Raw genomic sequence first — 9,734 nt, forward strand, 5'->3', positions numbered from 1 at the left:
ATTCGTATAAGTCAGACTTTTTATGTTTGCTGTCACCCAAGAAACTAAATGTTTTGCAAGGCACATTTGTAATTATTGCTCCCAGTGTGGCCTACGCACTCTTTCAAGTGTCGTCAACATTAATTAGTGTGGACACAGACAGTTGGGGGCTGGGCTTTATGTACGGCAAAAACAGGAATTGTTTGAAAACCACAAGGACCTGGACTGCCGGAGCTGCTTGACAAAATTCGCAATCACAGAAACATACTTTTCTGTGTTGTTCTATTGGATGAAGGCGGAAGGCTTTCGCAATTTTTTTAATCCTATTTTTATTTTTCATCCGATTCACGGCATTTCTATTTCAGCACATTCCAAAAAATCATGTCATGGGGGACAGTTGATTGTTTTAATCATTCCAAATATTCACAGTTTTTTAGAACATTCGACAATTGTGACCGTCTCTGATAAAAGGGTCCTCATTTGTCAAAAATTAACAGGTGAGTTGTTCATATATTATAATTCTACATGTAAATAATCCCTTTAAGATTGATTTGAAGGTACAGTACTTCAAAAATGGAAGCGGTTACAAAACTTTGATTGTTTGAAAGTCCATACTTGTCATTTTTGGAGTCAACTGAAAAGTGACAATTTTTTTAAGATGCAATGACTGTTGCCAGCGGTATCTTTTCTGGGAAATTATTCCCTCTTTGTCCAAATAGAGGCCCAGAAATGTCACGCTTGTTTCTCATCATCCCCACTTATCCCATTTATTATCCTTACTGCACCTACAATATTTGAAGCCACGCTTCATGTGCGCAAGAATATGATGATGATGCTGGTTGGCTGGATCACGTGACTGCTTCTGTAAAAAACAATGGAAATTGTCATTTCACACCTACGTGCGCAACTGTAAACGTTTTTGAAAGTTGTTTATTGCTGCACTCGAACCTGAGTGAAAAAGGAAATTTGCCCTGTTTGGGAACCTTTTAACCTTTTGATTTGATTGCTTCTAGTAAGGTAAGGTTAAAAAAACAATGTGGAAAAGGGTTTTTTCTAAATAAAAAATGAATCACGAATTATTCTTATCGCACTTGATGTTGATTTTTTTTTCTTTAATTTAGTAATACTGCCACAATTTATGTCATTTTCTTGAGCTTCTGGACCACTAGATGACACTATAGAGTAAATGAAGCACCACAAAGCTTTGAAGCATTAGCTAATTGATTGCAAGGCGTAAAGGGTTAGGGTTAGGGTTAGGGTTAAGGTTAGGGTTAGGGTTAGGGTTATACACATATTGGACAAGACAAGACAACCACATTCACTTTTACACATTACTGAGTGGGAACTGAAGCAATCCTGTCATAAGTCAGGCGAGTGTAGCATAACACCACAACCTTTGCACTTAAATCATCAAGTGTGCGTGTGTGTGTGTGTGTGTGTGTGTGTGTGTGTGTGTGAGTGTTTATTTTTACGTGATAAAAACCTCAGCCGCTTTTGACAAAATTTAAATGACATCAATTGATATATTTCTGTAAATTGTGCTTCTGCTTTGGTGAAAAGTATAACGGTCCTATTTTTGAATCAGTTAATGTTTAATTATTTAATGATGCATGAATATGATGCAGCAAGCGAAGCCATTGCGGGATGAATATTTGTCCTAAAAGTCTCCATGATATCACCATTTTTGCAAAGTGTTATGAAGAAGTCCCACTGCAGGAGAACCCAAAGAGCAAGACGGCAAGCTTCCTTTTCAAGTGTTGTATTTTGATTGTATAATTGGATTTAAATTTAATTTAATCAACACCGTACATGTTGACTTTGGTATTCCCCAATGTGATGCACTGCTACCCGAAATCTCAGGCGGGGATGGATGGTGAATATATCTCCACATCCCACGAGCAGCCTTTTGTTTTTTGGGTTTCAAGTTTACAGTGTTGTGTTAATGGAGTTGAATCATTTTTTTGCATTCAACCACAGTAAATGAGTTGTTTCTTTTTTGGGAGGGGGTCATGTTGAAGATAAAAAATAAAGAAGGAATTCTGTGGTACAGAGGCAGCAGCTGCTTTGTGGAGCATGTCTGCATCCGAGTTCTGAGTTCAGTGTAGTTTGCTTGTTCTAGGCATCCATGCAAGAGCGCCTTCTGGACTAGAGAACATTCTCTCGCGTGACAAAAACATGAAGATTACCATATTTATCAGATTATAAGGCAACTAACTTTTTTCTCATTATTTGAACCGTGTGGCCTATAGTCCAATGCGGTTTATCTGCAGTGTTTTTTGTTTTGTTTTCATTGCTAGCCACCAGGAGACAATCCACCCGTAAAAGCAAAGATTTATCTGGTAAATGTGTCAATTTATGGAACAACTATGAAATAGAACTGAAAAGATCTGAATCAATCAACAGTTAAAAATATAGTATTAAAAATACAAAAAAGTATATATGTATAAAAAACATTTATAAATTGAATCAGATCTGGCATAAAAGTTTGTGACATGTACAGATTCTGTTAAATATCTTCTTGAAAGGAATTTTTAGGCACAGCCGAAGCATTGGGTAGGTCTGGTCTATATACAGTATATATATATATATATATATATATATATATATATATATATATATATATATATATATATATATATATAAACTGTATGTCAGTGGTGGTCCATGCATTTATGCATTTCACACTTAGGCCCTCAGTGACTTACTCCGACTGGAATGAATACCTCTCATAATATATACAGAAGCATACGTACATACGTATGTACGTATTACTGGGCATTGCATCGCCTTAATCGTTTACAACACAGGCTATTTTAGGGAGCACACATCGCGATACGTGATACTGTCAAAACTTAAAATCAAAAGGGAATTTTAAATTATTATTTGACAAAATTGTATGTCCACCAAAAGCAGGCAAGCTTAAACAAAATTGTACACGAAATTACAAATTGCAGTTTGTTCAAAGAAAAACAAGACAGTCACAAAACCTACTAATTATTCAAAATAGAAGTAAATAACATTTTTTTTTTCATTTTTTCTTGAGAATAGGCCAACAGGCGACTGACATAATGACACAATTCTCTGAGTACCACTACAATAACACAGCTGCACCAAAGCACATTATTTACACATTGCAGAAGAGTGTGAATTTTTTTTTTATTTTTTTCGTATAGTTGTCGTTTTATTTAGTTACCATTAATTGAAAATGAATCAAATAAAATTACAAAAACATGTTAAAATTAAAATGAAAAAAAACGAATAAATGAAATGCTTGCACTCACCAAAATGGCTGTAACGTATTTCAACACAAAATCTATTCTTCTTTCTTCCCTAAAGAGGCTAATGCTAAACGCTACATTGATCCAGTCCTCTTTCTGGCATATATTTTAATTCCCTTAAAAAAAAAAGGCTGAAAACGACTCAACAGAAGCAGTGGACACTGGGACTGGCTCAGCCAAACGACAGGCTTGGTTGATGTGCATAGCGCTGATTCCCATGCTGAGTATTCAATCACACGGCACGTGCATGTCATGTTCAACGTGAGGCCTTCTAGGTGGCTTTACTGTTTCTGATTGGCTATCGCAACTATCTATGAAATGTATGCTCCCGTTCACTTACAGTGATTCAGAAGATCTCTGGCAGATTTCATAAAAGCCTGCCGACAAAAGTTTGCTTAATTTTGATCAGATAAAAACTCTAACCTAAAATTTCAAAACTGGAAGAGCGTAACTAAATGATTGATCGATTGTGACCGCCGTTTTGTTTTGGTAAGTGCAAGCCTTTTCTTCATTTATTATTTAATTTTTAATATGGTTGTGTTATTTGAAACTATAATTTCAAAAATTGTATTTATTTATTTATTTTTTAAGTTTTGACAGCATAATGTATAATGAAAAGTTTTAATGGCTGATGCAAGTTAATTGACGTATAAAAGCTCCAGAAAATACCTTGTGTAGCCCAGTAATTCGTACGGGTGCGTATGAGGGGGATTTATTCGAGAATCTGACATCACAGAAGGCACCATTGATATATATATATATATATATTTATATATATATATATATATATATATATATATATATATATATATATATATATATATACATATACACACACACATACATACACACGCACACACACACACATATATATATATATATATATATATATATATATATATATATATATATATATGAGCGAGTGAGGGAGAGTAATGGAAAGAGAGCAACCTGACACAAGTGGATTAACATGCACACACACACACACCTACACACAACCTACACAATTATATACAGGCAAACTGTTCAGTGTTCATAGATGCACCCGCTTATTACCTCTTAATTAAGGCCAACTGCACACATACCAATAGAATAGCATTCATCCTTTTTGAAATCCCTTGAAAATTACACAGGATTAAGGAAAGTTAGTTGCTAAATTGGTGTGTATACTGTATCAGTAATTTAATTGCATTTGAGGCTATTAATTAATGAGGCGCTTCCTTTAATAGTTAATGTATTAGTGCAATTAATTAACCTCCTGGTCTTGATAACATGGCAGTAAAATCAAACAAACAAAAAAGCTTTTCTTCTTATGTATGAGTCTTTCCAAAGTAGTGCTATTGGTATTGGCATTAACATACAATGGTTACAGCGATATGCAGTACATGTTGGTCCAAGCATAGATTTTAAATGGGGTGGCGAACGAGAGGGAGAAACCTGAGTTGATAATCAATAATGCAAAGGATAAGCACATTTTGATAGATGATTTCAATCTGTATTCTTTTGTGATAATGGCTCCGCCTAAAGGAGTCTATGGCTACTTTGCATTAATGTAAACTTATCTTCAAATAAATGTTCTATATCAACAGAGTGCTTGAAAATATTATAGCTATTAAGATTGTTTGTACTATTTACTCTTAAAATTATCTGACTGCTTTGAAACTTCACCCTGCCCATTTCCAATAAATTACTTTATTGATAAGCGCATGTAAGGACTGTTTTGTCTTACAGTACATCATAGCCTTAATCACAGTGTCACACAGATGAACATAACAAGCAATAACTTATGCTATAAGACACACAAGAGCGGCTTTTCAACTTTGTGGTACAATAATTGTATTTAAACAAATGTCATCTGAAGCATATTCAGGAAGAAATAAGACTGAAATAACCTGTTAGCTTCATACTTATCTGGTATAAATCAGTGGTTGGTGGTTTGAGCTGGGATTTTTTATGCAGTGTGGATGTTGGCGCTCAGTAAATTGGGTGCCAGGTTGTAAAACATAAACATGTATCCAAAGCGTGTTACGTTAAACAAGCCCGGCTATTATTTGCACTGCCACATTACCTTGAATACAAATGACAGCATGACCTCAATTTTCTGCGCAGTGTGAGTTGAGGAGAAGAAACCAACTCTTCAAGTGATTTGCTTTTGCAAAGTGCCCGTTTGGTCACAGTTTCATTCCAATTAGAGAGGAAACATGCATGCTGTTTGATACAGAATTTTCCAATAGCTCTCTGTCATACTGTTGATAGATGTGGTTGAAATGCACAGAAAACATACATTATTAACCAGTTATATCCTTCATTTAATGAGACCTGGGCAAGAGAAATACCGCAAAGTCACATACGCTTAGTATTCATGTTTAACTTTGAGTCCAATGGTGAGTATCTTACTTAACAATTACAGCAAATTAGGTACTTGCCACTCAGACCTTTCGGAGAACTCAATTCATTTTGACTGCATTAGCCCTTCTGCTCTGCTCTCCCCAGACAAGCAGGGATGTTCAGCGAGTCCATAGGGAATCAGGGAATGTTTCCCTCCGCCTGTGATTCCCCCAGTGGGAATAGAGGTTGGAACTGTGCGACTTTGTATCTCATTTGTTCAGTTATGTAATTGGAGCACTGATAATCCTCTAGGACTGCAAGTTGTGCACCTTCGAAACAAGAGACAGAGTCGTCAACATGCAGGCAAGCGCAGACTAAGCTGGTAATTGCTGCATGTACTAATATGATTGGCAATATAAGACATAGCCCTCTAGTGTAGTAGAGCGCATCTATTTCAATACCTGCTATATAATGGGAAGATACTCCAAAGATTTTCTGAGCAATAATAGGTTATGTGCAAAACTTATTCCAACATTGTAGTCAGCTTAGTATTGAGTTTGTAATATATGAATTAAGCAGCAAAATCCAACAATTTTATCCATCTCAGGGGCAGCCATTTTTCTGCGAGTTGTTGATTGAAAATGACTATTGCTTGGGGCTCAGGTAATAACCAATCATGGCTTATGTCCATCACATGACCAAATTCAGAAAATGGGAGATGGATTAAAAAAAGAAAAAAACGGTGGATTTTGTTGCTTAGTTCACTTAATTCAATTTCATCTGTATTGTGTATCCTTTTCTAGTCACATTTGTGTATCAGTCTTTTTTATTCCACATGAGTACAGTGTTCCCTTGCTACTTTATGCGTCAATCAGTTCTTCGCATTTTTTTAATTTAAAAAAAAAAAATGATATTGAGGAGAGACGTGCTATGAAGGTTTCCTGCATAACACACAGACTAGTTGACATGCCAGAAGCTTTTCTCTGATGTTGATGCCTCACACTTATCTTGTTTCCGTCCCACGCCCTCACCCCCATAACTGTAACAGTATGTTTTCCGATTTACGATGCAGAAATGCATCTAAAAGTTCTGTAATTTTGTCATTTTAATAACACACACCATGTGTTTTAATTGGACAGCCATGATATGTGTAACCACTAATGTCAGGGATAGACTTATACTCATGTTTTTGTCAAATTCCCCCAAATTGAAGTTAAAAAAAAAAAAAAAAAGGGGTGGTCAACCCATTCACAAGGTCGTCTTGAAATGACGTAGCTCTGAGTTTCAAAAAAGTTGGTGTGGACTATGCCTACATCTTTTGTTGATATTATTGACAAAAAGATATAAATGATGGAATCTCTAAATTCATCGCAATTAATTGTGAGAAACATTCTCAAACTGTTGGACTATTTTTTCAGGCTGCTGCTCACAAACAGGTGAAAGAGTTAGCCTTTTGGGGATGCTGCTTTTGCACCCTATCATGACATTCACCTGTTTCCAATTAACCTGTTCCCCAGTGGAATGTTCCAAAGAGGTGTTCTTTGAGCATTCATCAACTTTCTTTGTCATTTGCTTTTTTTGCCATTGTTTCTTTTGAAACATGTTGCAGGCATCCATTTTCAATTTTGCCAACATTTACACAAAAACGTTTATCATTTTGTACATTAAATATCTTGCCTCTGTAGTCTATTGGGTTAAATATAGGTTTGAAGATCATTTTCAAGTCATTTTTATTTTCGTTTTACTTAACATCCCACATTCATTGGAATTGGTGTTGAAGTTCCTCTCGTGCTTCACCTAGCCACCTACAATTATTTCACATGCGTTTCGTTTATCCTCATCAACCTTTTATTAATGTGTGTTTTAATTCCCTATATACTGCATCTGCTTGCTCATGTTTTCTCGCACCCTATGCAAAATGAAATTATTGTTTGGTTGCTATGATTTTGTGTTGGCTTTTTTATTTTATTGTATATTTTTTGTAAGGAAAGATCAGGGGTACAGTAGTATTCACTCTGAATCAAACGTCAATTGCAGTGTCAGGACACCGTTCTGTCGTGGTTTCGTTCACTGATTTCATCACTTGACCCTCTTCATGAGGTCATTGGAGAGCATCAACTTTAACCCTGCTTGGAGCAAGTCAGCCAGGAGGGCAGCAGAAGTATCCGTATCATGCCGGCTGACTTGCTGTATAGTAGCCAACAACATAACATCATTTAACCTTTACAACATGTGTATCGATCCATCTGGTTGTTATCATGCTGCGATCAGAGCTCGGCTCGGGTGGCTCAGCTTCGGGGGCTTGTTGAGTCTACCTCACAATATTACTGGGAGACAAAGAGATCAGGTGTCTTTTCTCTGAATGTCCTTTATAGAAATCCTTTACTGCAAATGCTGTTGCCATTGCAGGCAATTTTTAAGAGAAAGATATTTATTTTAATGAGACCACGTGTTCTCTTGAGAATGATTCAAACTTAATTTGTCCTCACGTTAGGTTTTCAACCCCTCTTGCAGTGTAGTCATGGTTTACCGAACCTATTTTTGCTTGGTAGTCCGTATGCTTTTAACTGTGGAGCGTATTTTTGGTGCTGTGCAAAAATTACTCTTAAAAAGTGCTATCTCTCCAATGAATAACTCGGGTCACAATTAGACTTCTTTGATGATATTTAAAAGCGGAGCTGAAAGGTGCTCTTTTGTTTTTTTACATTCACCTTGATGTTTTGCAGTTTCAATTCTTATTCGGCTCCCTCCTTCCTATGTATGGTCTTTGCTTACTTGTGTGGGTTTTCTCTGGCTTCTCTCGATTCCTTCCCAATTCTAAAACCATGTATGTTAGGTTAATGGTCCATTGTGAATGGCGGTGAATGGTCAATGCGCTCAATGGTCAATAGCTGGCGACCAGTACAGGGTGCACACTACCTCTCGCCAAAGGCAGTATTGAGGCTGGATGAATACTGTCGACATTTAAAAACGCAAAAGTTAAGTTCGACAACTGAAATAATGTCACATGGTGAGTGTCATTGCAAAATCAAATAAATAGCACACAATGTTTTCTCTGGCATAGATATTGGGGGATATTAATTGCATGAAGTTGATTCCACAGTATATAGAAGAAAATGTTAATTATGCACACGATATTAATTTCTTTTCAAGTAAATGAATGTTGAAGCGCAGCTGTTATCACCTTTGCTGTGAGTGTGAGATATGTAAAATGCTGCTTTAATAGAGTTTTTAACTGTAGATCTAGAACAGAAAATTGGAAATACATTCTAATTGAATACCTGGTTGAAAATGCACCCTGCACACCATTATAAATCATCTGGAATCAGTTTTGCTGAACTCCTCTCTCGCTCTCGCCCACTTTGCGAACACAGAGCAAGGCTTTTTCAGCCTCTGATAAGTGTTAATAAATTACCTGAATTTGAAAATTAATGGCTAGCTGCCTGCTTCAGGGAGATATCATTGTGCTTCATGAATATTTTGATTTTGTGATTAGATCAAAATGTGGTGAATTCCTAAACAGCCCCCTTGCCCAGACTGTCCTGATCATAAACTCTTTCCTTCTCAAAATAAAAAAAAAGAACATTCCATGCAAATGTGCTGATATGGAATAATTAGAATGAGTTTTGCCAGTATTTTTTGCAGTAATATTTGCATGTCTTTAGATCTCGGCTGACTGATCTGCTCCAAGCTGAGGGGAAATATGTTTTTGTGCAGCATTGCCGTACCAATCCACCCCCAATCCCACCTCCGTAAAAAAATTACCTTGCCAGGCAAGATAATGGCTTATATTGTGATGTTAAAGAGGCTTGTATTTACAAAAAGAAACAAAGGCGAGGCATGTGCCAGCCCTGGAAAACATTGATTAGGCTCTTCCTGTCTCTTTCTATTCACACACTGTATCAGTGGCATTCCAGCTCCGTTGTGCTGATGGGGATCAAATACTGTAGATTTCAACATTTTCACACATTTATAGGTTGGAGAAGGTGAGGAAGGAAAAGTGTGAAAAGCTAGGCAAAAACTGATTATATTTAGAAATGTGGTGTGTCTGTTTGTGTAAACTCTTTCTCATGTCACCATTAGATTTGAAGCTTTTAAACTAAGAATATGCATAAATAGCCAAGTGAAATCCGTAAATAATGTTTAATG

This window comes from Hippichthys cyanospilos, chromosome 3 (genome assembly GCF_059441005.1).
Source record: "Hippichthys cyanospilos isolate Australia breed blue-spotted pipefish chromosome 3, RoL_Hcya_1.0, whole genome shotgun sequence".
Taxonomy (NCBI): Eukaryota; Metazoa; Chordata; class Actinopteri; order Syngnathiformes; family Syngnathidae; genus Hippichthys; species Hippichthys cyanospilos.